This window comes from Mesoplodon densirostris, chromosome 12 (assembly GCF_025265405.1).
Source record: "Mesoplodon densirostris isolate mMesDen1 chromosome 12, mMesDen1 primary haplotype, whole genome shotgun sequence".
NCBI classification, from domain to species: domain Eukaryota; kingdom Metazoa; phylum Chordata; class Mammalia; order Artiodactyla; family Ziphiidae; genus Mesoplodon; species Mesoplodon densirostris.
The window spans coordinates 150,500-174,638 of record NC_082672.1 but is presented as its reverse complement, the minus strand read 5'-3'; the positions used below and the strand labels follow the sequence as shown (position 1 = coordinate 174,638).

Genomic DNA, 24,139 nt, shown 5'->3' with positions numbered 1-24,139 from the left:
ATATATATATATATATATATATATATATATGACTGAATCACTTTGCTGCACAGCAGAAATTAATACAATAATGTATAAAGGCTGCAGAGGGTGTGGAGAAAAGGGAACCCTCCTGCACTGTTGGTGGGAATGTAAACTGATACAGCCACTATGGAGAACAATATGGAGGTTCCTTAAAAGCTAAAAATAGAACTACCATATGACCCAGCAATCCTACTACTGAGCATATACCCGGAGAAAACCATAATTCAAAAAGATACATGTATCACAATATTCACTGTAGCACTATTTACAAGAGCCAGGACATAGAACCAACCTAAATGTCCATCGACAGAGGAATATAGAAAGAAGATATGGCCTATATATATAATGGAGTATTACTCAGCCATAAAAAGGAATAAAATTGAGTTATTTGTAGTGAGGTGGTTGGACCTAGAGTCTGTCATACAGAGTGAAGTACGTCAGAAAGAGAAAAACAAATACTGTATGTGAACACATATATATGGAATTCAGAAAAATGGTACTGACGAACCTAGTGACAGGGCAGGAATAAAGACACAGATGTAGAGAACGGACTTCAGGACACAGGGCTGAAGGAGACACAGGGACGTAGTGAGAGAGTAGCACTGACATATATACACTACCAAATGTAAAAGAGCGAGTGGTAAGCTGCCGTGTAGCACAGGGAGATCAGCTCGGTGCTTTATGTCCCCCACAGGGGTGGGATAGGGAGTCTGGGAGGGAGCCTCAAGATGGGGGGATATGGGGATATATGTATACATTAAGGTGATTCACTTTGTTGTAAAGCAGAAACTAATACAGTGTTATAAAGCAATTATACTCTAATAAACATGTATTTTAAAATACCACAACGTTGTAAATCAACCACACTAGAAAATATTTCTTAAGTGAAAAAGGTTTTTTGAATGTATGTTTTATTGTGTGTGTGTACCACAGGTTCAAGATATATGAATTATGTCAAATTGATTACATTGTTTTTCAAAATAAAGAATTTTTGATATTCTACATCAGCTGCATAATATAAATGCAGAAAAACTATATTTTTTTTCTAAAGTTCAGAAATACCCATTTTGCTCATTCAGTATACTATAAACCACTAACTGTTAAAAAGGGATTCATGACCTCTTTCTTCCAAAGAAATATTTCTGCACTCACACAAGTTTAATAGAATGTTCCACCATGAACTGGCTTCCCACCTTAGAGACACGAGATTTACATCCTGAAATCTCTTTCTTGCAAAAATGTCCAATTAGCATCCTAGCATTACAGAAAAGAAATGCTTTTTGCCAGATCTCAAATTACATACAACTTTATCACGACATCATGTATGTTTTTTTTCCACACACACAGACTGCATTTTATTTTTACAAGAGAAAAATCAACTGACACCAAACATTGTAAATGTATGACCACAGCAAAAGCAACAATGACTGTAATTACCAAACATGAAACACACTCATACTATTGTCATAATATTGACATTCATTCCAGGAATCCTCCACAGCTCCTTTATTTTGCAGTGAAAGACACCATTGTTTTTTTTTTTTTTTTGCAGTTCGCGGGCCTATCAGTGTTGTGGGCTCTCCCATTGTGGAGCATAGGCTCCGGACGTGCAGGCTCAGCGGCCATGGCTCACGGGCCTAGCCGCTTCGTGGCATGTGGGATCTTCCAGGACCGGGGCACGAACCCGTGTCCCCTGCATCGGCAGGCGGACTCTCAACCACTGCACCACCAGGGAAGCCTGACATCATATATATTTAAATTATCAGCACTCACCTGAGATCTTCAAAAATCAACAAAAACATAATTTTGTGCTCTCTTTCATTTATTCTGGTTCTAAGTGGTCATTTCTAAACGAAAGTATTTAAGTATGTTAACATCATCTTATAACATCATATTTCAAATGACTACCGTCTCTCCAAAGATGCAATATGAGGAACTCATAATTAGGCTCTCCAAAGTTTTACTCTTTGAATCTGTATTACACTTCTGCTGAACTTCACACTGTTCATTATTCTCTGAGGATATTCTTTTTCTTGTATGCCCATCTCACATGCTCTTTCATTTCATGAAGTTTTTTCCTACAATTTTATGCCTAGTTTATTTCTGAGAAAATGCATTATTCCAGATTGATAATTATAGACACAAAGACTTCTATATAATTCCCTGAGAGTTTCAAAAACTCCTTCTTTTTTTTTAAATACCTAGATTCTGAAGCTCTCCACAAAGCATTACTAAAATTGCATTTACATAGTATCTACATATTAATCACACATTAATGCATTTACAATTGTATTATGCTTTATTGCTAATTTTGGAGCGTAAACGTAGCTGTCTTATTTACCACCCTCTTGGAAATCACTTTAATATTTGCACTTAGGACTTGAAAGAGAATGGATAAATAAAAACCTGAAGAATATGCAAATACAATTTATATATTTCTCATAAAATTAGGTGATTATCTAACCTTTATCCAGAAAAAAGAAGAGCCCACATACTCTGCAGTCATGATACTCGAGAATGTGTGGTCTTCCAGCAGGAAAACATGCAGTAATCCACGTGGCAGAGTTTACCTGTGACCAGCTGGGGTTAGTGTCCTATGCATTCCTTACATGCAACATATCAGGAGTGGCCAAAGTGAATTTGTCAGTTGTGGCAATAAGTATAATGAAGATTTGTAGCAGGTCATGCTCATATATGCAGCACAGGTACAATCAACATTTTGCTCAATTCTGGTAGATCTAAATCTGTATCTGTTACCTTGTCTTTAACGAGGAAATGTCAGAACTGACTTACCAAAAAAAATGTTTTGTTTGTTTGTTTTAATTACAGTCACAGTGAGTAAGACATAGCTCAGAACAACTAATGTGACTTAGTGATTCTCTCATCAGGAAATGCAGTTTCTACTTCCCTGTTTATTCTCCACATCTTGTAGTAAGTTAAGTTTCAGTGAAAGATAAATCTACAGGGTGAAAAGAAAAGAAAACTTACATGTGTTGATAAGATCATTCTGACAGGTTTTACCACGTATGTCAGTGCTTCTGGTGATGGACACAAGCTAGAGCTCTCTACTCTGACATTTTCACTGATGTCATTCCCCTTGACCCTCAATTTGAAAGTGGATAAAAATGTTTTCTATGTTTTCTTCTTTAAGAAATTAAATAAAGAATGCTGTCTAGACATGATCCTCTAATGACTTTCAGTCAGTGGTCATCAAGAGAAGAAAAGCACAGAATCTCATCCCCACAGAAGGGTGACATTCAGTCAGGTAAGAAAATTCTCCCCAAAATCAGAGCTTCATCTTTAACATTCAATCAAAGGCTTTCACAGGTTCTTCATACTCTGCACCCAGCTTTACCATACGGGATTGGCTCTGAGAATCTCACACCAGATGACTGACAAACATGTCATAGTACACTGATCTGGGACCAGATCCTGCCTCTCTTAATGATCTCCCGCAGGGACATTGCAATATTCTAGGATATTTCCTGGAGCCCTCTACTCTATACAGGTACACTTCCAAGTAGAAACAGAAGCTTTGATTCTCACTGGGACCCCTGCTCTGTCCAACCAACCTCTCTAGAAATATGATGTTCTAATCTCTCCTGATTAGAACATTGCACGGTCTCTCACTGTGCTAATTTAGTAAAGGTAAAAGAGAAACAAGAAAGAGCAAACTATGCAGGGAGCAATATATAAGATTCCTTTACTTAATGTATTTATCTGATATACACAAGTATTGAGAAATATAGATTCATTTCATAATGGTCAAGAAAAGAGGAGGAGGAACCTCCATGCCAACAGTATATATAAATTGGAATCAATCCTGCATAAGCTCCAGCTAAAGCTTAGCTACGAGGTACTAACTCTTCTCATAAAGCAGCAATAGTTCTCCATCATTTGAAGCACACTGAGGACTCAGACAGCTGGACACTGAGGGTGTAGTCTCCTCACTCGAATTCTGTACCTGCATCACAGAGCAATGAAATATTCCCAAAGAATTATTAAGGATGAGGTGGGGAGCCGAAATAAAAAAGATGAAACCACAGTCTGCCCTACCATCCGTTCTGCTGGATATTACCACCATCTTGGCCCAGTATGACCTTCCCACTTTTCTCTGGGCCTCCCTACTTCCCACCTCCATCCTCTCATTATATCTTACCTCCACTTGGAAACGACTCTAGTTTTTCCACTGATCTTCATCAACAAGCAATCCAAATAGCAACTGTGTATATAACTCCTTAGAAACTTCAGGTATGACTCAGTAATACATGACCTTCGAAGTCAAAAGTTTTCCTAATTCCCTTTATTATTATTTTTTCCAATTTCCATGTACTTACACTCTCAGGACCTCCACTGTCCTCAGGTTCGTCTTCCCTGCAAAATCTGTCAACTTAGACATAGACTTAAGTACCACCTTCTAATTATCTTCTAGGGAATCCAGTTTTTAAAAAAGCCTCAGCAAGCCTTATGGACTTTATTAAAGACTCTTAAAGATAACCCATGGGAGATAGCAGTACACCCACAGATATCTATTTAATACGCCCTCAGAGGAATTTGTTTTCTTTTTTATAAAGTCTCTTCTGTCCAATGAAGACTCTCAGCTCTTCTTCTTCAACATGTGCAGTGTCTCACCCTTCTGATTACTCTCTGCTGTATCCCAGGGCCACTCCCTTTCCTGATATTACATTCTTTCCCAATTTTGTATGTTAGTAACATCAAATAACATAAAGTATAACATGTTAATTATTATAAAGTGCACCGTTCAGTGATATTAAATACATTCATATTATTGGGCGATCAACATCGCCATTTATCTTTCTAATTCTTTTCTACATTTTAAAACTGTAACTCTATATCCTTTAAACATAACTTTCCTTTTTGTTCCATAACCACCTGAAAAGCAACATTACCCTCCCAATTTCTATGGTTTTGACTACACTAAGTACCCCATATAATTGAAATAAGTAGTTGCATTGTTATGACTCACTAAAAGTCACAAAAATGGCATATTTGGTAGCTAAATTTCCTCAGGATTCATCCACGTTGTAGCATATTCCTAGATGTTTTCCTTCTTAACACTGAATAATATTGTATTATATGGGTATACCACACTTTGCTTATCCAGGAACTAGTGGATGAACATTTAGGTTGCTTTCATATTTTAGCTACTGTGATTATTACTGCTCTATACACTGCAGTACAAATATTACTTTAAGACCCCGATTTCAATTCCTTTGGGTATACCTCATAGTAAAAATTTCCTGGATCATGTAGTAATTCTATTTTTCAATATCTGAAAAATTGCCATACTCTTTTGCAAAGCAGCTGTATCATTCTACATTCCCACTGACAGAGCACAAAGCTTCCAACTCCCTCACATCCTCACCAATACTTGTTTTCTGCTTGTGTATGTGTGTGTGTGCTTGTGTGTGTATGCATGCACACAAATATATAAACATGCATTTAATGATATGGAGCATCTATTCAAGTGCTTAGTCATTTGTACATCTTTTTGAAGAACCATCTATTCAAGTCTTTTATCCATTTTTGAATCAGGGTGTTTGCTTCTTGTTGAGTTGTAGGAGTTCTCTGTATATTCTGAATAGAAATCTCTTGTCAGATAGATGGCTTTCAAATATTTTCTCCCATCTTGTGGGTTGCCATTTTATTCTGTTTACATTCCTTTGATACACATTTTTTTAAATATGTACTGCAAATTGTTTATTTTTTTGTTAGCTGTACCTTTGTTGTTCCTTCGTTTCATATTGAGGAAATCACTGCCAAATACAATGTCATGAAACTCTTCTCCTGTGTCTTCTTCTAAGACTTTTTATTTTATTAGGTCTTATATTTAGTTTTTTGATATGTTTTCATTAATTTTTGCATATGATGTTAGGTAAGAGTCCGTCTTCCTTCTTTTGCATGTTGACAACAAGACTTCTCAGCATCATTTGTTGAAAATACTATCCTTTCTACTTTGAAAAGACTTGGCAACTTGTCAAAACCCATTTGGCCATATATCAGGGTTTATTTCTGGGTGTTCTATTCTATTCTATTGGTCTTGAATAAGGGAAAAAAATAGTATAACCTATCCAGGTTGATGAAGAACATAAAGAAAAACCAGGACTGAGAATTAGGAGGGCAATATAAAAAAGCAGGGAGTAAAAGACAGTGTGAGAGAAGATCTTGTACTTGCAAGTTCATGGAAATATGATCATGTTAAATCACTAAACGCCTGACTTTGAACAATACCGTAAATGTGCTAGCAAGAAACGTAACACTTACCCATCTCTGGGAAATAAAGTATGGGCAAAAAGATAAACTACACACAAATATATTTAAAAGGGAAGGGTTTTCATGGTGTGAGAATATTGTGGGATTTGAAATACAATTTACTTCTGTTCTACCATTGTCTCTAAAATTTATCAAAGTGTATATACAAGCAATTCCAATTCTGGTAATGTGCTTGACAGGTTTAATATGAACTTCAGCAGACCAGTAAATGTACATTGATAGTAGGACTGTTCCCTAATCCAAAAAACAAAACACAAAAACTGGAAAGACTAGAGTTCACTTTGTCAACACACATACAGATGCAGCGATGGTTAACGGTCCAAAAAAAGAAGGTGAGCATGGGTGCAAGAGGTTAATCCCCAGTGTGGTGTGGGGTGCAGAGTTTGAGGGTAAAACCGGTAGAAAATGCTTTTGTTCTACCCTTGATTTTTGAGGTATGGAAATTCACAGGTCACTACCTTCATTTCAAAATGAATGAATGCACTATTCAATTTTTTTTTAAACAGGAGAAGTAAACATGAGTGATAATAAATTTTAAACTGTCGCTGGTCAAATAAGATACTAAGAAAAATTAAATCATATGATTTAAGAATGAAGTGGAGAGATTGTCTAAGATGGTAGCAGTCAAAGACCCAGAGCTTGATGCCTCTCATGGGCACACCAAAGTCACAACTGTTTACACAACAGCAATTGATGAAAAAGGCCGGGACCTACCATAAAAGATGTTTTAGAGCTAAAGATATAAGGAAGACACCTCGGCAAGACAGGAAGGAAGGGCAAAATCTCAACAGAGTCAAGACCCATCCCCCCAGGTGGGTGGCCCACAGATGGGAGAATAATTGCAATTTCTGAGGTGCACCCAGGTGGCAAAGGGTATGAACCCAACATCAGGCTCCCAAGCCCAGGGACCCTGTTCTGGAAAGAAGGGTTCCTAGAAAGTTGGGCTTTGAAGACCAGTGGTGCTTATTTTCAGAGAGCCAGAGGGTTGTGGGAAATAGAGATTCCACACTTAAAAGATGCTCACGGGGCTTCCCTGGTGGCTCAGTGGTTGAGAGTCCACCTGCTGATGCAGGGGACACGGGTTCGTGCCTTGTTCCGGGAGGATCCCACATGCCGCAGAGCGGCTCGGCCCGTGAGCCATGGCCGCTGAGCCTGCGCGTCCGGAGCCTGTGCTCCGCAACGGGAGAGGCCACAGCAGTGAGAGGCCCGCGTACTGCAAAAAAAAAAAAAAATGCTCACAAAATCCCACATGACCCGAGAATCAGAACGGAAGCAGTCATTTGAATGGATCCTGGGTCACACCTACCTCCTGGTCTTGGAGAGTCTCCCAGAGAGTCCAGAGGCAACTACAGCACAGCCTCAGGGACACAGACACTGGCAGCAGCCACTTGGGGGAGCTCCTTCTACCTCGTGGCCACTGGTACCAGCAAGCGTAATTTCAGAGTCCTCCCTCTATCTTTTTAGCCTCAGGGTCTAGCCCTACCCATTTCCACCAGACTATAGACACAAGTACTAGGATGCTGCAGGCCAAGCAACTGACTGAGCAGGGGCATAGCCCCATCCACCAGCAAACAGGCTGCTTTCAGACCCTCTCAATGCACAGCTGCCGCTGGACATGGGCCCAGCCACCAAAAGCCCCAGGACCAGCCTCCACACCTCAGTGGAGAGGCACCAGCCCCAGAGTCCTTGGCCCCTCTGACAAGTGAGCCTGCTCTGGCCTTGGAATCAGTCTCACCGTCGGCAGGTGATTACTGCACAGGGACTGCATGGAGCTTGGACCTACCCAACAACAAATCTGCTCTAGCAGTGGGATCAGCCTCATACACCAACAGGCACACACCAGCTCCAGGAATACCACAACCCAGCAGCCTGTGTGACCAGAACACTCACTTGCAGGCCAGAAGCAGCCATGGACTCGCTTGGGTCTTGACCCTGCCCATCAGAATGACAGCACAAGATTAGGGATACCCCAGACCCTGCAGATAGCTGTGTCAGGAACAGTGATCCAACACCAACTCTGAGACTCCTGGGCCCTGCAGCCAGAACTCAGGACCTGTGTCTTCCTCCCAGTAGCCAGCATCACCCCAGTGACTGGGCACTAGCCCTGATATCACCTGGGCTGCAATTCTACCCATAAGTGAACCAGCACTAGATTTGGTGTCCCACAGAGTCGTGCAGCCAACTGCCTTATGATTTAGCCTCACCAAGCAGCACAGACAGCTTCCATACAAGGCAGAGTCTGTCAAACAAGCCGTCTGGGGGCAGCCAAGCCTACCAGACCACCCACAGCAGTCAGCCCACCACAATAGAAGAGCCCAAGTAGCCCACATAGGGGGGTACACCTAGAACATATAGTTCTAGTGACCAGGGGACAGTGGGCTTCTGGGACACATAGGACCTCTCCTACAAAAGGCCACTTCTAGAAGGTCAGGAAATGTAACGAACCTACTACATACACAGCAATAAAAACAGCAAGTTAAGAAAAATGAGGTGACACTGAAACACGATCCAAATGAAGGAACAAGGTAAGAGCTCAGAAGAGGGTCTACGTGAAGTCGAGGTAGTCAACCTCCTCAAGAAGTAGTTCAAGGTAATGACTACAAAGATGACCAAAGAACTCAGAAGAGGATCTACGTGAAGGGGAGGTAGCCAACCTCCTCAAGAAGTAGTTCAAGGTAATGACTACAGAGATGACCAAAGAACTCAGAAGAGGATCTACGTGAAGTGGAGGCAGCCAACCTCCTCAAAAAGTAGTTCAAGGTAATGACTACAAAGATGACCAAAGAACTCAGAAGAGGATCTACGTGAAGTGGAGGCAGCCAACCTCCTCAAAAAGTAGTTCAAGGTAATGACTACAGAGATGACCAAAGAACTCAGAAGAGGATCTACGTGAAGTGGAGGTAGCCAACCACCTCAACAAGTAGTTCAAGGTAATGACTACAGAGATGACCAAAGAACTCAGAAGAGGATCTACGTGAAGTGGAGGTAGCCAACCTCCTCAAAAAGTAGTTCAAGGTAATGACTACAGAGATGACCAAAGAACTCAGGAGAGGATCTACGTGAAGTGGAGGTAGCCAACCTCCTCAAAAAGTAGTTCAAGATAATGACTACAGAGATGATCAAAGAACTCAGAAGAGGATCTACGTGAAGTGGAGGTAGCCAACCTCCTCAAAAAGTAGTTCAAGGTAATGACTACAGAGATGATCAAAGAACTCAGAAGAGGATCTACGTGAAGTGGAGGTAGCCAACCTCCTCAAAAAGTAGTTCAAGGTAATGACTACAGAGATGACCAAAGAACTCAGAAGAGGATCTACGTGAAGTGGAGGTAGCCAACCTCCTCAAAAAGTAGTTCAAGGTAATGACTACAGAGATGATCAAAGAACTCAGGAGAGGATCTACGTGAAGTGGAGGTAGCCAACCTCCTCAAAAAGTAGTTCAAGGTAATGACTACAGAGATGACCAAAGAACTCAGAAGAGGATCTACGTGAAGTGGAGGTAGCCAACCTCCTCAAAAAGTAGTTCAAGGTAATGACTACAGAGATGATCAAAGAACTCAGGAGAGGATCTACGTGAAGTGGAGGTAGCCAACCTCCTCAAAAAGTAGTTCAAGGTAATGACTACAAAGATGACCAAAGAACTCAGAAGAGGATCTACGTAAAGTGGAGGTAGCCAATCTCCTCAAAAAGTAGTTCAAGGTAATGACTACAAAGATGATCAAAGAACTCAGGAGAAGATCTAAGTGAAGTGGAGGTAGCCAATCTCCTCAAAAAGTAGTTCAAGGTAATGACTACAAAGATGATCAAAGAACTCAGAAGAGGATCTACGTGAAGGGGAGGTAGCCAATCTCCTCAAAAAGTAGTTCAAGGTAATGACTACAGAGATGATCAAAGAACTCAGAAGAGGATCTACGTGAAGTGGAGGTAGCCAACCTCCTCAAAAAGTAGTTCAAGGTAATGACTACAGAGATGATCAAAGAACTCAGAAGAGGATCTACGTGAAGTAGAGGTAGCCAACCTCCTCAAAAAGTAGTTCAAGGTAATGACTACAGAGATGACCAAAGAACTCAGAAGAGGATCTATGTGAAGTGGAGGTAGCCAACCTCCTCAAAAAGTAGTTCAAGGTAATGACTACAGAGATGACCAAAGAACTCAGAAGAGGATCTACGTGAAGTGGAGGTAGCCAACCTCCTCAAAAAGTAGTTCAAGGTAATGACTACAAAGATGACCAAAGAACTCAGAAGAGGATCTACGTGAAGTGGAGGTAGCCAATCTCCTCAAAAAGTAGTTCAAGGTAATGACTACAAAGATGATCAAAGAACTCAGGAGAAGATCTAAGTGAAGTGGAGGTAGCCAATCTCCTCAAAAAGTAGTTCAAGGTAATGACTACAAAGATGATCAAAGAACTCAGAAGAGGATCTACGTGAAGGGGAGGTAGCCAATCTCCTCAAAAAGTAGTTCAAGGTAATGACTACAGAGATGATCAAAGAACTCAGAAGAGGATCTACGTGAAGTGGAGGTAGCCAACCTCCTCAAAAAGTAGTTCAAGGTAATGACTACAGAGATGATCAAAGAACTCAGAAGAGGATCTACGTGAAGTGGAGGTAGCCAACCTCCTCAAAAAGTAGTTCAAGGTAATGACTACAGAGATGACCAAAGAACTCAGAAGAGGATCTACGTGAAGTGGAGGTAGCCAACCTCCTCAAAAAGTAGTTCAAGGTAATGACTACAGAGATGATCAAAGAACTCAGGAGAGGATCTACGTGAAGTGGAGGTAGCCAACCTCCTCAAAAAGTAGTTCAAGGTAATGACTACAAAGATGACCAAAGAACTCAGAAGAGGATCTACGTGAAGTGGAGGTAGCCAATCTCCTCAAAAAGTAGTTCAAGGTAATGACTACAAAGATGATCAAAGAACTCAGGAGAAGATCTAAGTGAAGTGGAGGTAGCCAATCTCCTCAAAAAGTAGTTCAAGGTAATGACTACAGAGATGATCAAAGAACTCAGGAGAAGATCTACGTGAAGTGGAGGTAGCCAATCTCCTCAAAAAGTAGTTCAAGGTAATGACTACAAAGATGACCAAAGAACTCAGAAGAGGATCTACGTGAAGTGGAGGTAGCCAATCTCCTCAAAAAGTAGTTCAAGGTAATGACTACAAAGATGATCAAAGAACTCAGGAGAAGAGTGGACGACCAGAGCAAGAAGGTAGAATTTTTTTAAAAAGAGTTAGAGCACTAAAGAACAACAAAACAGAGATGAGGAATACAATAACTGAAATGAAAAATACTCTAAAAGGAAACTACTGTAGACTAAATGACACAGAGGAATGAATCAGAAAACTGAAGGACAGAGTACTGGCAATCACTGAAGATGAACTGTAAAACAACAGATTAAAATGAAATGAAGAAAGTTGAACAGACATGTGAAACATCAAGTGTACTAATATTTGCATTATACTGGTCCCAGAAGCAAAAAGGAAAGAGAAAGCAGTGTAGAGCATACCTGAAGACATAAGAGCTGAAAACTTCCATAACCTGGGAAAGAAAACAGACATCCAAGTCCAGTAAACACAGTAAGGCCAAAACAGGATCAACCCAAACAGGACCACACCAAGACTCATTGTAATTAAAATGGCAAAAAAATAAAGATAAAAAGACACTATTAGGGCCTCCCTGGTGGCGCAGTGGTTAAGAGTCCGCCTGCCGATGCAGGGGATACGGGTTCGTGCCCCGGTCTGGGAGGATCCCATATGCCGCGGAGCGGCTGGGCCCCTGAGCCATGGCCGCTGGGCCTGCGCATCCGGAGCCTGTGCTCCGCAACGGGAGAGGCCACAACAGTGAGAGGCCCGCATACAGCAAAAAGAAAAAAAAAAAAAAGACACTATTAAAAGGAGCAAAGGAAAACCAACAAGTTACAAACGTGCGAACTTGCATTAAGTTATCAGCTGACTTTTCAGGATAACCTCTGCATGCCAGAAGGGAGTGGCATGGTATATTTAAAGTCATGAAAGGGAAAAGCTTATAACCAAAAATACTCTACCCAGCAAGGCTCTCCTTCAGATTTGATGGTGAGATCTAAAGTTTTACAGAGAAGCAAAACTAAAAGAGCACAGTATCGCCAAACCAGCTTTATGAGAAATCTTAAAGGGGCTTTTCTCAGTGAAAAAGAAAAGGCCATGACTGAAACATAAAAATTAGAAAAGGAAACTTACTAACGGAAAAACCTCATTGGATAAGGCAAATATTCAACAAAGGCAGTAAATCAACCATGTACACAGCTAATAGGAAGGATGAAAGAAAACAGTAATAAAATCATCTATATTCACAATAAGAAGTTAAGGGACACACAAAACAAGTAGATGTAAAATATAAGGTCAAATTCAGTAACTGTGGGGGAGCGTAACAATGCAGGGTTGTTAGTGTCCATGTAAAATTAAGAGCTCAGCAACTTAAATAATCACACACACACACACACACACACACACACACAACTGAAAGAAATACAAACATAATATTAAAGATAGTCCTCACATCACAGATGAATAAAAGGGGAAGAAAGGAACAGTGAAGAAATTAAAGAGGGATTCTAAAAATACCCAAGAGAAATGAAAATGAACACACAGTGATCCAAAATCTATGGGACACAGCCAACGCAGTTCACAGGGGGAAGTTATAGTGATACAAGCTTATTCTTAGGAAACAAGAAAAATATCAAATAAACAACCTAACATTACACCTGAAGGAATTAGAAAAAGAAGAAAAAAACAAAACTCAAAGCTGTCAGAAAGAAAAAAATTAAGAAAACAATACCATATGCAATCACACTAAAAATAATAAGATACCTAAGAACAAACACACCTAAGCAGGTAAAAGACATGTACTCAGAAATGTATCAGCCATTGGTGAAAGAAGTTGAAGGCAACAGAAAAAGATGAGAAAATATAGCAGGTGCATGGACTGGAAGAATTAATACTGTTAAAATAACCATACTGCCAAAGACAATCTACAGATTTAATGCAATCCCTATCAGAATACCAAAGCATTTTCATAGAACTTGAAAAAGTAATTTTAAAATTTGTATAGAAACACAAAGACCCCAAATAGCCAAACAATCTTGAGAAAGAACAGAGCTGGAGGCATCAGGCACCTTTACTTCAGATTATACTGCAAAGCGACAGTAATCAAAGAGCATCGGGCCAGAGCAAAAACAGACACAAAGATCACTGGAATAGAATAGAGATCCCAAAAATAAGCCCACACGCGTATATTTAATTGATTTATGACAAAGCAGGCAATATGGAGAAAGAACTGTCTCTTCAATAAGTGGTACTAGGAAAACTGGTCAGCTACATGGAAAAGAATAAAATTAGAGTATTTTAGCACACCGTATATAAAATTAACGCAAAACTGAATAAAGACCTAAATGTAGGACCACAAAACCCCGAGAGGAAAATACAGAACATTCTTCAACATAAATGATAGCAACAGTTTTGTGTTCAGTCTACTAAGGCAAATGAAACAAAAGCAAAAATAAACAAATGGGACTTCACTAAACTTAAAAGATTTTGCACAGCAAAGGAAACCAAAGACAAAATGAAAAGACAACCTGCTGAAGGAGAGACAATATTTGCACATGATAAGAGGTTAACACCAAAAAGATGACCAAGCAAGGGTTCATATCTAAACTACAGAAACAGCACATACAACTCAACATCAGAACTGCACCCAAAATATTTTTTTAAAAAATGAGAAGACCTAAATAGACATTTTTCCAAGGAAAAAATACAGATAGACAGCCAGAATGCACAAAGATGCTAAACATAGCTAATCGGCAATAAAATGCAAATCAAAACTATGAGATATATCACCTCAGTCTTGTCAGAATGGCTGTCATCAAAAAGGTCACAAATAACAAAGGTTAGTGAGGATGTGGAGAAAGGGAAACTCTTGTAAACTCCTGATGTGAATGTGAAGTAGTGCAGCTACTGTGGAAAGAAGAATGGAGGTTCCACAAAAAACTAAAAATAGAACTACCATAATATCCAGCAATTTCCCTCTTGGGTATATCAGAAGAAAACAAAAACACTATTTAAAAAAAAATAATAACTGCACACCAATGTTCATAACAGCGTTATTTGCCATAGCCAAGATATAGAGTCAAACTAAGTGTTCATCAATAGGTTAGGGGATAAAAAATGATATTTATGATGACTTCAGCAAAAAATGAAATTTTGCTATTTGCAAGAACATGGATGGACTTGGAGGGTATTATGCTTAGTAAAATAAGCCGCAGAGAAAACAAGCCTGGTAGGTTATCACTTACACGTGGCATCTAAAACATTGAATACAACAACAACAACAATGAAACAGACTCACAGATTAAAGAACAGACTAGTGGTTACCAGCAGGGAGAGACAGGGTGGAGGAGCAAAATAGTGGTAGGAGATTCTGAGGAAGAATCCACTATGTATAAAATCAATAATCTACAGTGACGTTCTGTATAGCATGGGGAATAGAGCCACTCTTTTATAATAAGTATAAATGGAGAAGAACCTAAACATTTATGAGTCACCATGTTGTACCTCTGAAACTAATATAATAATGTAAATTAACTATAGATCAATAAAATATAAAGTAAGAAACAATAAAGGAGAGACAGATTATTAGATAGGAATCAATTAAATAAACACAAGTTTTGGAAATCAAGGAATTAAAAAACAACATGTAAGACAACATTGGCCTTTAAAGTGTACGATCTATTCATTTAAAAGAAATCATTTAAGTGGTGAAAAATGGTACCCATTCTCACAATTTTGTATATCTAGGATAAATTATTATCTACAAAAATATGTTACAAATATTCACTCAAAAAGAAAAAGAAAATTTGGATTAACCCATTTTAGTATACAAATTTAATATCAAAGTCTCTATGTAACATTGATGTGAATAAGTTTTGTTAGCCACTTCTAGTTTCTTTGTGATGTAAAATCTTTTAAAGCATAAAAATCAGCCTTTCTACATCATTCCATTAGACATACATAGAAGTTAAAAGAAATGAGAAGACAGAAAAATCAACGAGGAAGGTGAATTTACTGAGAAACAGCCATTCATTCTCCCTCCTCCTTTGCTTTTCCTCCTTTCCCAGGTCTCTTTCGGTTCCAATCAAGAGAAGTCTTGAGAATTCTGAGAATATTTCTTTGAGGGCTTCAAACCACCATACCTATGTCCTCTGCCACAACTACACACACGGGAACAAAAATAAACCTCTGCTATCTAATCATGTAGGAGAGATTCATGCAAAATAAACTCCTACATGGAGACCAACAGGTGAGTTTTCTACCTGTTCTTTATAATGTCCTTCCATTATAGTAAATCCCACACATTATGAGGCAGAAGGGGTTATGTGAGCTCTTCCTTGAAGTCAAAAACCTTGCATTCATTTCAAGTACCTGGTGATCATAGGGTACAGCCAGGGAAGGTGCCATCACCCTCGGGGGGGGGGGGGGGCGGTGAATGGGCTTCCGCAACCATGCACCTCCTGATGAACAGATTCTGAAGAAACAAAGGGCGGTCACACCGCAGCCAGCCTGTCAGACTGTCGGGCCACTGGGCAACCCCACCAGTCTGGAAGTGCCCCATAAGTTGCTCAAAGCAAAACTCTGCACCCCCACCGTGAAGCCAGGCAATTTGGGCCAGAGAGTCAGAGGAGACCGGTAATCAACTCCTCCTCTCTGCTCACCTCCTTGGGGTTACAGCAACCCCATCTCCAAACCCAACTCTGATCCTGGAGTGCCAAGGTGAGAGCACAGGTGGGCTCTGCCGGTGCTTCAGTGCCTTCTGGGAAGCCCCCTAGTTTGAATATGATTTGAGTTTGATCCTGAGAAACCATCAGAACTTCCCACCAGAGATAAATGAGGAGATTCTGGCCTTTATTAGTGCGCACAGTGAGCCCGGTTGTCTTGGCTGTACTTGCCAACCCTCCTATTTTACGCACCTATGTTTATCCACCTTCCTCCCTGTGAGTACCTTTGATTAACCCTGAGCTCAGACTCCTGACCTATTACAGTGACTTTTTCAGTCTTTCTTTAAAAATGTACAGGTAGGGTTTCTCTGGTGGCGCAGTGGTTGAGAGTCTGCCTGCAATGCAGGGGACACAGGTTCATGCCCCAGTACGGGAGGATCCCACATGCCGTGGAGCGGCTAGGCCCATGAGCCATGGCCGCTGAGCCTGTGCGTCCAGAGCCTGTGCTCCACGATGGGAGAAACCACAACAGTGAGCGGCCCGCGTACCGCAAAAAAAAAAAAAGAAAAAAAAAAAAGGACAGGTAATAAAATGAATTTAACCTAGAAGCAGCAGCTCAGTAAGGGAAATAAAATCATCAGAAGTTATCTAATCACAGCCACAGCCATCCAGGGCCCTGTCTTATCTGCTGGGGCATAAGAATGGGACCTTCCTAAACTTGAAGGGCATCCAATCAGATAAGTTGATTACGCTCACCTCTGGCTCTTGGAGGGACTGCTAGGCAGTCTACCCAGTGTATACTGACTGCAAAACACGGTCATGGTTTTGAAACACCTATGCTCCAGGAAAGATTTTTGCGGTGCATGGGGAAGGTTTCTTTTTGACATCAAGTAAAAAATAAGTCACCAAGCCCTTTGAGCACAGGGCTTCTTAAGAGGGAAGTAGAAGGAAGGAATGGGCAGAAAACATGATCTCCTCGGAAGTGCAGGGCGTTTTTCCAAAAGAGTAGGATTTAGTCTCAGTTTAAGGAGAACACCTTTAAATAGCTGGGACAGCTCCAAACTGCAGTTTAGGGAACGAGTGCTCCAAAAGAACAATGCTTTACAAGTCCTGGCCAGGCAGCAAGAGGATGAAGAGTTGGTTTTGCATAGTTTTGAACGCAGGAGTAAAGAAACCGAGGCATCCCTGACTAAAAGGGCCTGAGATCCTGTGGCATCAGTGGGTCAGTCAGTTGCAGGGGGCAGGGGGTGTGGGGGGCGATATTTCTATCTCAACGTCTCCCAGGGCAGCCACCCCTCCCAACCCCACCCCCCTACTCCCTTCACCCTTCCTCCCTCCACTGTCGGGTCCCCAGGGACAGCACTTCTTAAGCTGGAGCGCTCAAGCACCATCTCGGCAGTCTGGATTCTTCCTGGAGCCTGGCAAGTTCTGGGACAGGAAGCCAGGTCTGCAAGGCCGCTGGGGTGCAGTCAGCCCTGGAGGTCTGGAGGGGAAATGGAGCCCTGAAGCCCACCCATGTCCTTGAAGCCGAGGGAGGAACACATCCTTCTAACAGTACTTCTCAGGGGTCAGCATGCTCCCCACCGGACGGTGATCCATACTCACTTGAGGCAACAAGGACTGCCTCTAACTGGCCCCCTCGATTGCGCCTTAAGGGTCCTCGCACATGTGTCATAGCGCAGGCCCTGGATCTCTTTAGTCAGCCTAGGCCAGTGCTGCCGGGGTCCCTCCAGTCCCATCCCCCAGCCCCTCCCTCTGGGACTGTATCTAATAGAAGAAAGAGCACAGAGGAATTGGCTAAATCAAGGGACCTGGGAGCCTGGGTATGAGTTTGAAGACCGAGAACCTAAGGCACAATTACATATTATCGGAGACTCTTGTGGGGTGTGTGGGGTGAGGTTAGGAGGCTGAGAGGCTGAGTCGACCTGGTGAGTCCAGCCCCAGGACACCACACAGCCCCGTCCCCGCTTCCCTGCCATCAGACAAGGGGTGCCGCAACTCCAGCCGGGACTCTGCACTTCCCCCTCCCTGATTCTCCTCCAGAAGAGCAGGTGGTCCCGCTCTGAGGGCAGCGGCAAGACAACGGACCAAGTCCCCCCGCACTAAGGCGCTACTGGAAGCTCTTCCTGCACAGCAGTGCTGGCTTGGAGCAAACCCGAGCAGCGCCAAAGTTGGTCTCGTCCTGCAGCGGAGGGACGCAGGGTTTAAGCCAGCTGCCCTGGCTTTAAAGCAATCAGCCCCCCCTTTAAGTCAGGTGACCCGACTTTACATCACTGTGTGCCCCTCAAGCCTGCAACTTCAAAAGTTGGGAACTTCACTTTGATCCCAGCACCTCACATAGCTGAATGCACACTAGTCACCCCCAAGCCTGGCTTAGAGGCAGGATATAAGGTAAGGGGATGGGCGTGCACTCATGGTGATGAGGGTGTACTTCATGTACCAGAAGGGTCTAGGCACTCTGGGGTACAGCTAGGAGTGCACGATACAGCAGCTCCCTGGCAAAGCTGGTGAGGCCCAGGGAGAGCAGACACACCCATGCGTGCAGAGGTTCCAGGACGGGAGCTGGAGCACAGCCAGCCAGGAGGGTGTGAAAGTGGAGGATCTGAGCCTTTTGTGAAAGGCAGACACAGAGGATGGATGAGAAACAAAGACCAGATGAAATATGGATTTGAAAAACACACCCTGCTCTTGAAATTGGGGTGGGGGGGCACCCCAGACTTGAGACTTCTTACTCCCCAGTACCTAGTGCTTTGGCCTTTGCCCAATTACTTATAAAATTTACTGATAATATCTAACCCATAGAATACTGCATTTGTAGTGGTATTGCATGTTAATGTTTCTATAGTGGAAAAATCTTTTCTACAAGAAACATGTACACTATCTGAAATCAACTAAAACCCCTCTTTATAAAGTATTATATTGGACTTCCCTGGTGGCGCAGTGGTTAAGAATATGCCTGCCAACGCAGGGGACATGGGTTCGAGCCCTGGTCAGGGAAGATCTCACATGCTGCGGAGCAGTTATGCCCATGCGCCACAACTAGTGAACCTGCAGGCCACAACTACTGAAGCCCGTGGGCCTAGAGCCGGTGTTCCACAACAAGCGCAGCAAGAGAAGCCACTGCAATGAGAAGCCCGCGCACCACAACAAAGAGTAGCCCCCGCTCGCCGCAACTGGAGAAAGCCCGCGCACAGCAACGAAGACCCAACACAGCCAAAAATTAATTAATTAATTAATTATTTTTAAAAAGTACTATATCCTTCTATACATCTTCTCTGGGAAGCACAGAGATGGCGTGGGAGAGTGAGAAAGACCAATATTTAGTGCACATCTCTCATGCAGGTGCTCTGCTGGCTCAGATACATTTATCCCCACTTTACAAAGGAGGAAATAAGCTCAGAGAGGTTTAGTAATGTTCCCAAAGCCAAACAGCTATTGAGTGGCAGAACCAAGATCTGAACCAAGTCTGTTACCTCCAAAGCCTAAGTCCTCATCACAACAAAACTCAATTAATATTTACATTTATCGAATTACATTGCAGCCTGGGGAGTTCTTGGCACAATCCTGAATAAGAGTGAGAAAGAAAAAAATAGCATTGTTCCTACAGTCAACCAAAATTTTTGGAGCAGCGGCTAGATGCCTGGTCCTTTTTGGGGTTCAGCAGTGATCACGACAGGAAAAGTCGTGCTTTCATGAACCATGTAGTGGGGAGGAGAGACGCGTGCAACTTGGGTGAGGGATTTCACCTTGCTGGGCCTCTGTTTTCTCATCTGGAAAATGGGATGGGTGTTCCTCATTTTCTGGGATTGTCCGGCTGGACATTCTCTGATTCCATAAGAAGCATTTGTTTTCCTGTTTCTTTAAAATTCATTCAAGCCATGAGCCGTGATGCATGTTGTTAGCTGCTCCCCAAATCACTCTTCCCCACCCTTTTCCTGTGATCAGGTCTTTCCCGAAACATGACTCACAATCAGTCAAGTCACAGAACCTAAGGGGCACCCAGCAGAAAAATTCCAACCCTTGCTTCTCAGGAGCTCTGTGGTCTACCTGCCAGGTAAACTTAACTCACCTGGGACAAGGTGGCCATCCCTGGTTTCACATCAACATGATCTCAGGCACAAACCTCCTTTTTTTCCATTTGGTCTTTAAGTTACTTGTTGAAACAACTGTACAAATATGACAAAGGTATAAATCAGGCATCTTCTGCCCTCAGCGCCTACTAATACATGATGTTCTGCCACTTTAAGGATAAAGATAGAACATTTCAACATTCTGCTGCCCTCATCATTTGTCATTTTTGTTGATATTTCTATTGAATACATCTTTCAATATTTTAACAATGGAACATTTATTTAGGTTGCTCCAGACCCAGCCTTTAGTGGTAAGGGATTTGTTGTCATATTTCAATTATGTTTCCTTTAAAAACCATTATCCTATTTAAATGGATTAAGTCAATTCTATAGGCATGTATCTTATGATATTCATGAAGTTAATACATAGAGGGCAGTAGTACAAGTTGATCGCACTTGAGAACCTCTAGTAGCACAGTTAAGTGTACATATTATCTATGTGTAAACCAAAGTACATGCCGAGTGAGATTCTCCTACCCTTTTCACTCTGTGCCCCTCAAACCTGTGAGAAATGGAATATTTCTTGCCATCTCAGTAAACAAAGGATATCACAGTCATCAGCCCTTGCAGCCCTCCAGTGTGAGCCGCGAACCCTGAGGATGTCAGGATATGCAAATACAGAATGCAGGCCCCAGAGCGCTGAGGTGCATATGAAAGGAAGGAATTCAGGGAGCCCAGCCTCTGGCATCTCCGCAAACAAAGAAAAGCGCTGCATTCCTCACGTGGGGAGAGCCGGTTTTCCTTAGTTAACAATCACCTGCTGATGGTCCCCATTACCTGCGCCAGTGCCCTGCCCTATCCCCTCCCCCCGGTCCTTTAGCTCAGGGAGGAAGGAGGGCAGAGGGACTCCGCTGAATAAGGGGCCTGCGAGCCTCGGGAGGAGTTTTTAGCCGCCTTCCCCGCAGTCGGGGGGAGGCGCGCTGACGCTGCAGCCGGGCCCTGCGCCTCCCTTGCCCCGTTTCCCCTCAGGACACTCAGGCCGACCCCCTCCCCACGCCCCCCAGGCCCCGCGAGCCAGGCCGAGGGCAGGGGCGAGAGGAGGGACCGAAGTTCCCGGGACCAGACGCTGGGGGCCACCCTTTTTGCACAGCAGCGGCGGGTGGCAGCGAACCCCTGCCCCTCAGAAGCTGGTCTTGCCCTGCCGCCAGGGCACCGTACCAGGCGGAGGGTCGGCGCCCACTTACCCGGCCCGCCGTCCGCACGACTGTCGCGGCTTCGGCCTCCGGGGCCCCTCCAGAGCCGGCAGCGTCAGTGAGGCCGCCCTCGCCGCGGGCTCCGGGGCAGTTCCGTGAAGGCGGAGGGAAGAGACCCCGAGCCGGGAGCTCCAGCTCTGCGGAAACGCGGGCTCCGTTCTGGGCGCAGTGGGTGGGACCGCTCTGCCCCGAGGCCTTCTGGGAGGGACGGAGGCGCCGGGGGAGGGAGCCGCCAGGAGCGCAGGGCCCCGTCGGAGGTCCTGGAGGGGCGGCCCGGCCTGAGGGCCCCGCCCACTGTGACCGCAGCCCAGGCATTTTTCCTGGAGTCCTACACTACAAAGTTAGAAAGATACACGGTCTATAGTAAATATTCACAAATGATTGTTGCTGCTGTGCTTACTATCCTATTAAAGGTGTAAAATCCATAAAACACTTTAAGTTCAAAATTAAATATGAATTTTTACCTTTCTAATTATGTCTCTGCTATTCACAATTGTCGTTAATGAATCAGAGACTGTGGCATCACTAGTTAAAAGTGAGCTTGTTAAAAAAATAGAACTCAGGCCCACCGGACCTACTGAATCACAATCTGAACTTTTACAGTCTCCCCAGTGTACTTGTGTACCCATGAATAGTTGAAAGTTACATTCCTGCCTCGACACGTCTTTTCTGTCTGAGAAATACACACATTTTATCCAATTTGATATAAATAAAACACTCAAAAATGCATATGCCTCTGTTGAAACCATCATTTTATCATTTCTTTTCCAGATAAGTATAGTCTCTATACTGGTTTTGTGGATCACATGCCACACTCTTTTCTTGTAGTTAGAAATAAGATAGAGAAACTTACTTTGTAAAATATATATATATATATATATATATATATATATATATATATATATATATATATATATATATATATATATACAGTAGTGGGTAATTGAAGACACTCTTCTAAATTAAAACCAGTTCTCTTAACTTGCTCTTTTCTTCTTGGGTCACATTATGAACTCTTCCCGTGGCCACACGGTATGTGTACTTTTAATTTCAGGCACTGCTGACATTCCAGGATATGGCCATAGTTTTCTCTCAAGAGGACAGGCAATGCCTGGACCAAGATCAGTGGGAACTGTCCAGGTATGTGATGTTAGACAAGTATAGGAACCTGCTCTCCTTGGGTGAGGATACCTTCCTTCCAGAATTCCTTATCCAACCACAGGGTTTAGAGTCCTTCATTTGTAGAATGTCTCCTGGAATCTTCTGCTTCCTACAATAGGGTTCCAGATTGCAACGTTTCAGGAAAGATTGGGAGTTTGTGGGTATAATTTATCTTATTCTTTTAACATTGCAGCCTCCCTCAGCCGCATAGCACAGGGAGACCAGCTCAGTGCTTTGTGACCACCTAGAGGGGTGGGATAGGGAGGGTGGGAGGGAGGGAGATGCAAGAGGGAAGAAATATGGGAACATATGCTTATGTATAACTGACTCACTTTGTTATAAAGCAGAAAATAACACATCATTGTAAAGGAATTATACTCCAATAAAGATGTTAAAAAATAATAAAAATAATAAAATAAAATTGCAGCCTCCCTTTTAATATACTTTGTAACTGCTTGGGCTGTGTCTATATGAACTGTGTACTATTTGCTTCTGTCACAGTCCTTACAATATTTTATTGTCTTATTTTCTGTAACAATTCTCCATGGATTCTTTGGGCTTAAGGTATACTAAAAGGGAGACTGCGATTCTGGGACTTCCCTGGTGATGAAGTGGTTAAGAATGCGCCTGCCAATGCAGGGGACACGGGTTCGATCCCTGGTCTGGGAAGATCCCAGTTGCCACAGAGCAACTAAGCCAGTGGGCTACAACTTCTGAGCCTGTGTGCCACAACTACTGAAGCTGGTGCGCCTTGGGCCCGTGTGTCATTTATTTTTTGGAGAAGCAACCACCTCTGAGTGATCAAAATTTAGACCAACTAGTCAAAATGCTTTATCACCTGTTCTAAAACACTGATCAACAGAACAAGTTTTACTAGGGATAACAGTGTAATTGTATTCTGGAGTTCATAGCGGCAATATGGTTTATGACCTTGATGCTGGATCACGACATTTCAATGGTATAACTGCTTTTAATTGTTCAACGATTAAAGTCTCACGTGATCTGAGTTCAGACTGGAGTCATCCTGGTTGCTTTCTGTCTATTGCAGATTTCTGCCAGTAGGAAAGGACAAGAGCATTACGGCTTACTTTACAAAATGTCTGGAAACTAAATGATGATATACTCTACATTCAATTAATTTATACATACCCTACTGTAGAACCATGTTTGTTAAGGTGGCAGAGCCCGGTAATTATGTAAAACTGAAACCTTTATCTGCACTGGTTCAAGTCCTCTTCCTAAGAATATGTTTATAATCAACATTCTTTCACAAATGACCCAATTTAATTCACCATAGCATTCCTCATATTAATTAAATGGAAAATCCTAGGCTATATACAAATCCAGAAAGGGCCAACAATCCTCAGCCCCCATGGATGATTACAAACCATTGCTGAGGCATACAAATTACTTCTTAAAGAACCACTATGTCCATCAACATCATCAATTTATATATTATTGCCCCAATGCTAACCTTAACCCTGGCTCTCAAAACATGAATTCCTCTTCCCATATCTTACCCACTAATTAATATAAATGTTGGCATATTATTTATATTAGCCATATCACCCCTAGCCATTTATTCCATTCTCAGATCTGGA

General features: G+C 42.4%; 1 long non-coding RNA gene across 6 annotated transcripts in view; it reads right to left on the bottom strand.

The window, feature by feature from the left end:
• Nucleotides 1–21,559, bottom strand: part of LOC132500319 (uncharacterized) — a 61,351-nt gene extending 39,792 nt beyond the window's left edge. For 5 of the 6 annotated variants that reach the window (XR_009534012.1, XR_009534017.1, XR_009534015.1 and 2 more), the window contains exon 1: nt 21,369–21,559. This is a non-coding gene — a long non-coding RNA (uncharacterized LOC132500319). Of the gene's footprint in view, nt 1–20,123; nt 20,221–21,368 lie in introns of all 6 variants that reach the window. The other variant, XR_009534013.1, reaches the window with a different exon arrangement.
• Between the last annotated feature and the right edge of the window lie 2,580 nt (nt 21,560–24,139).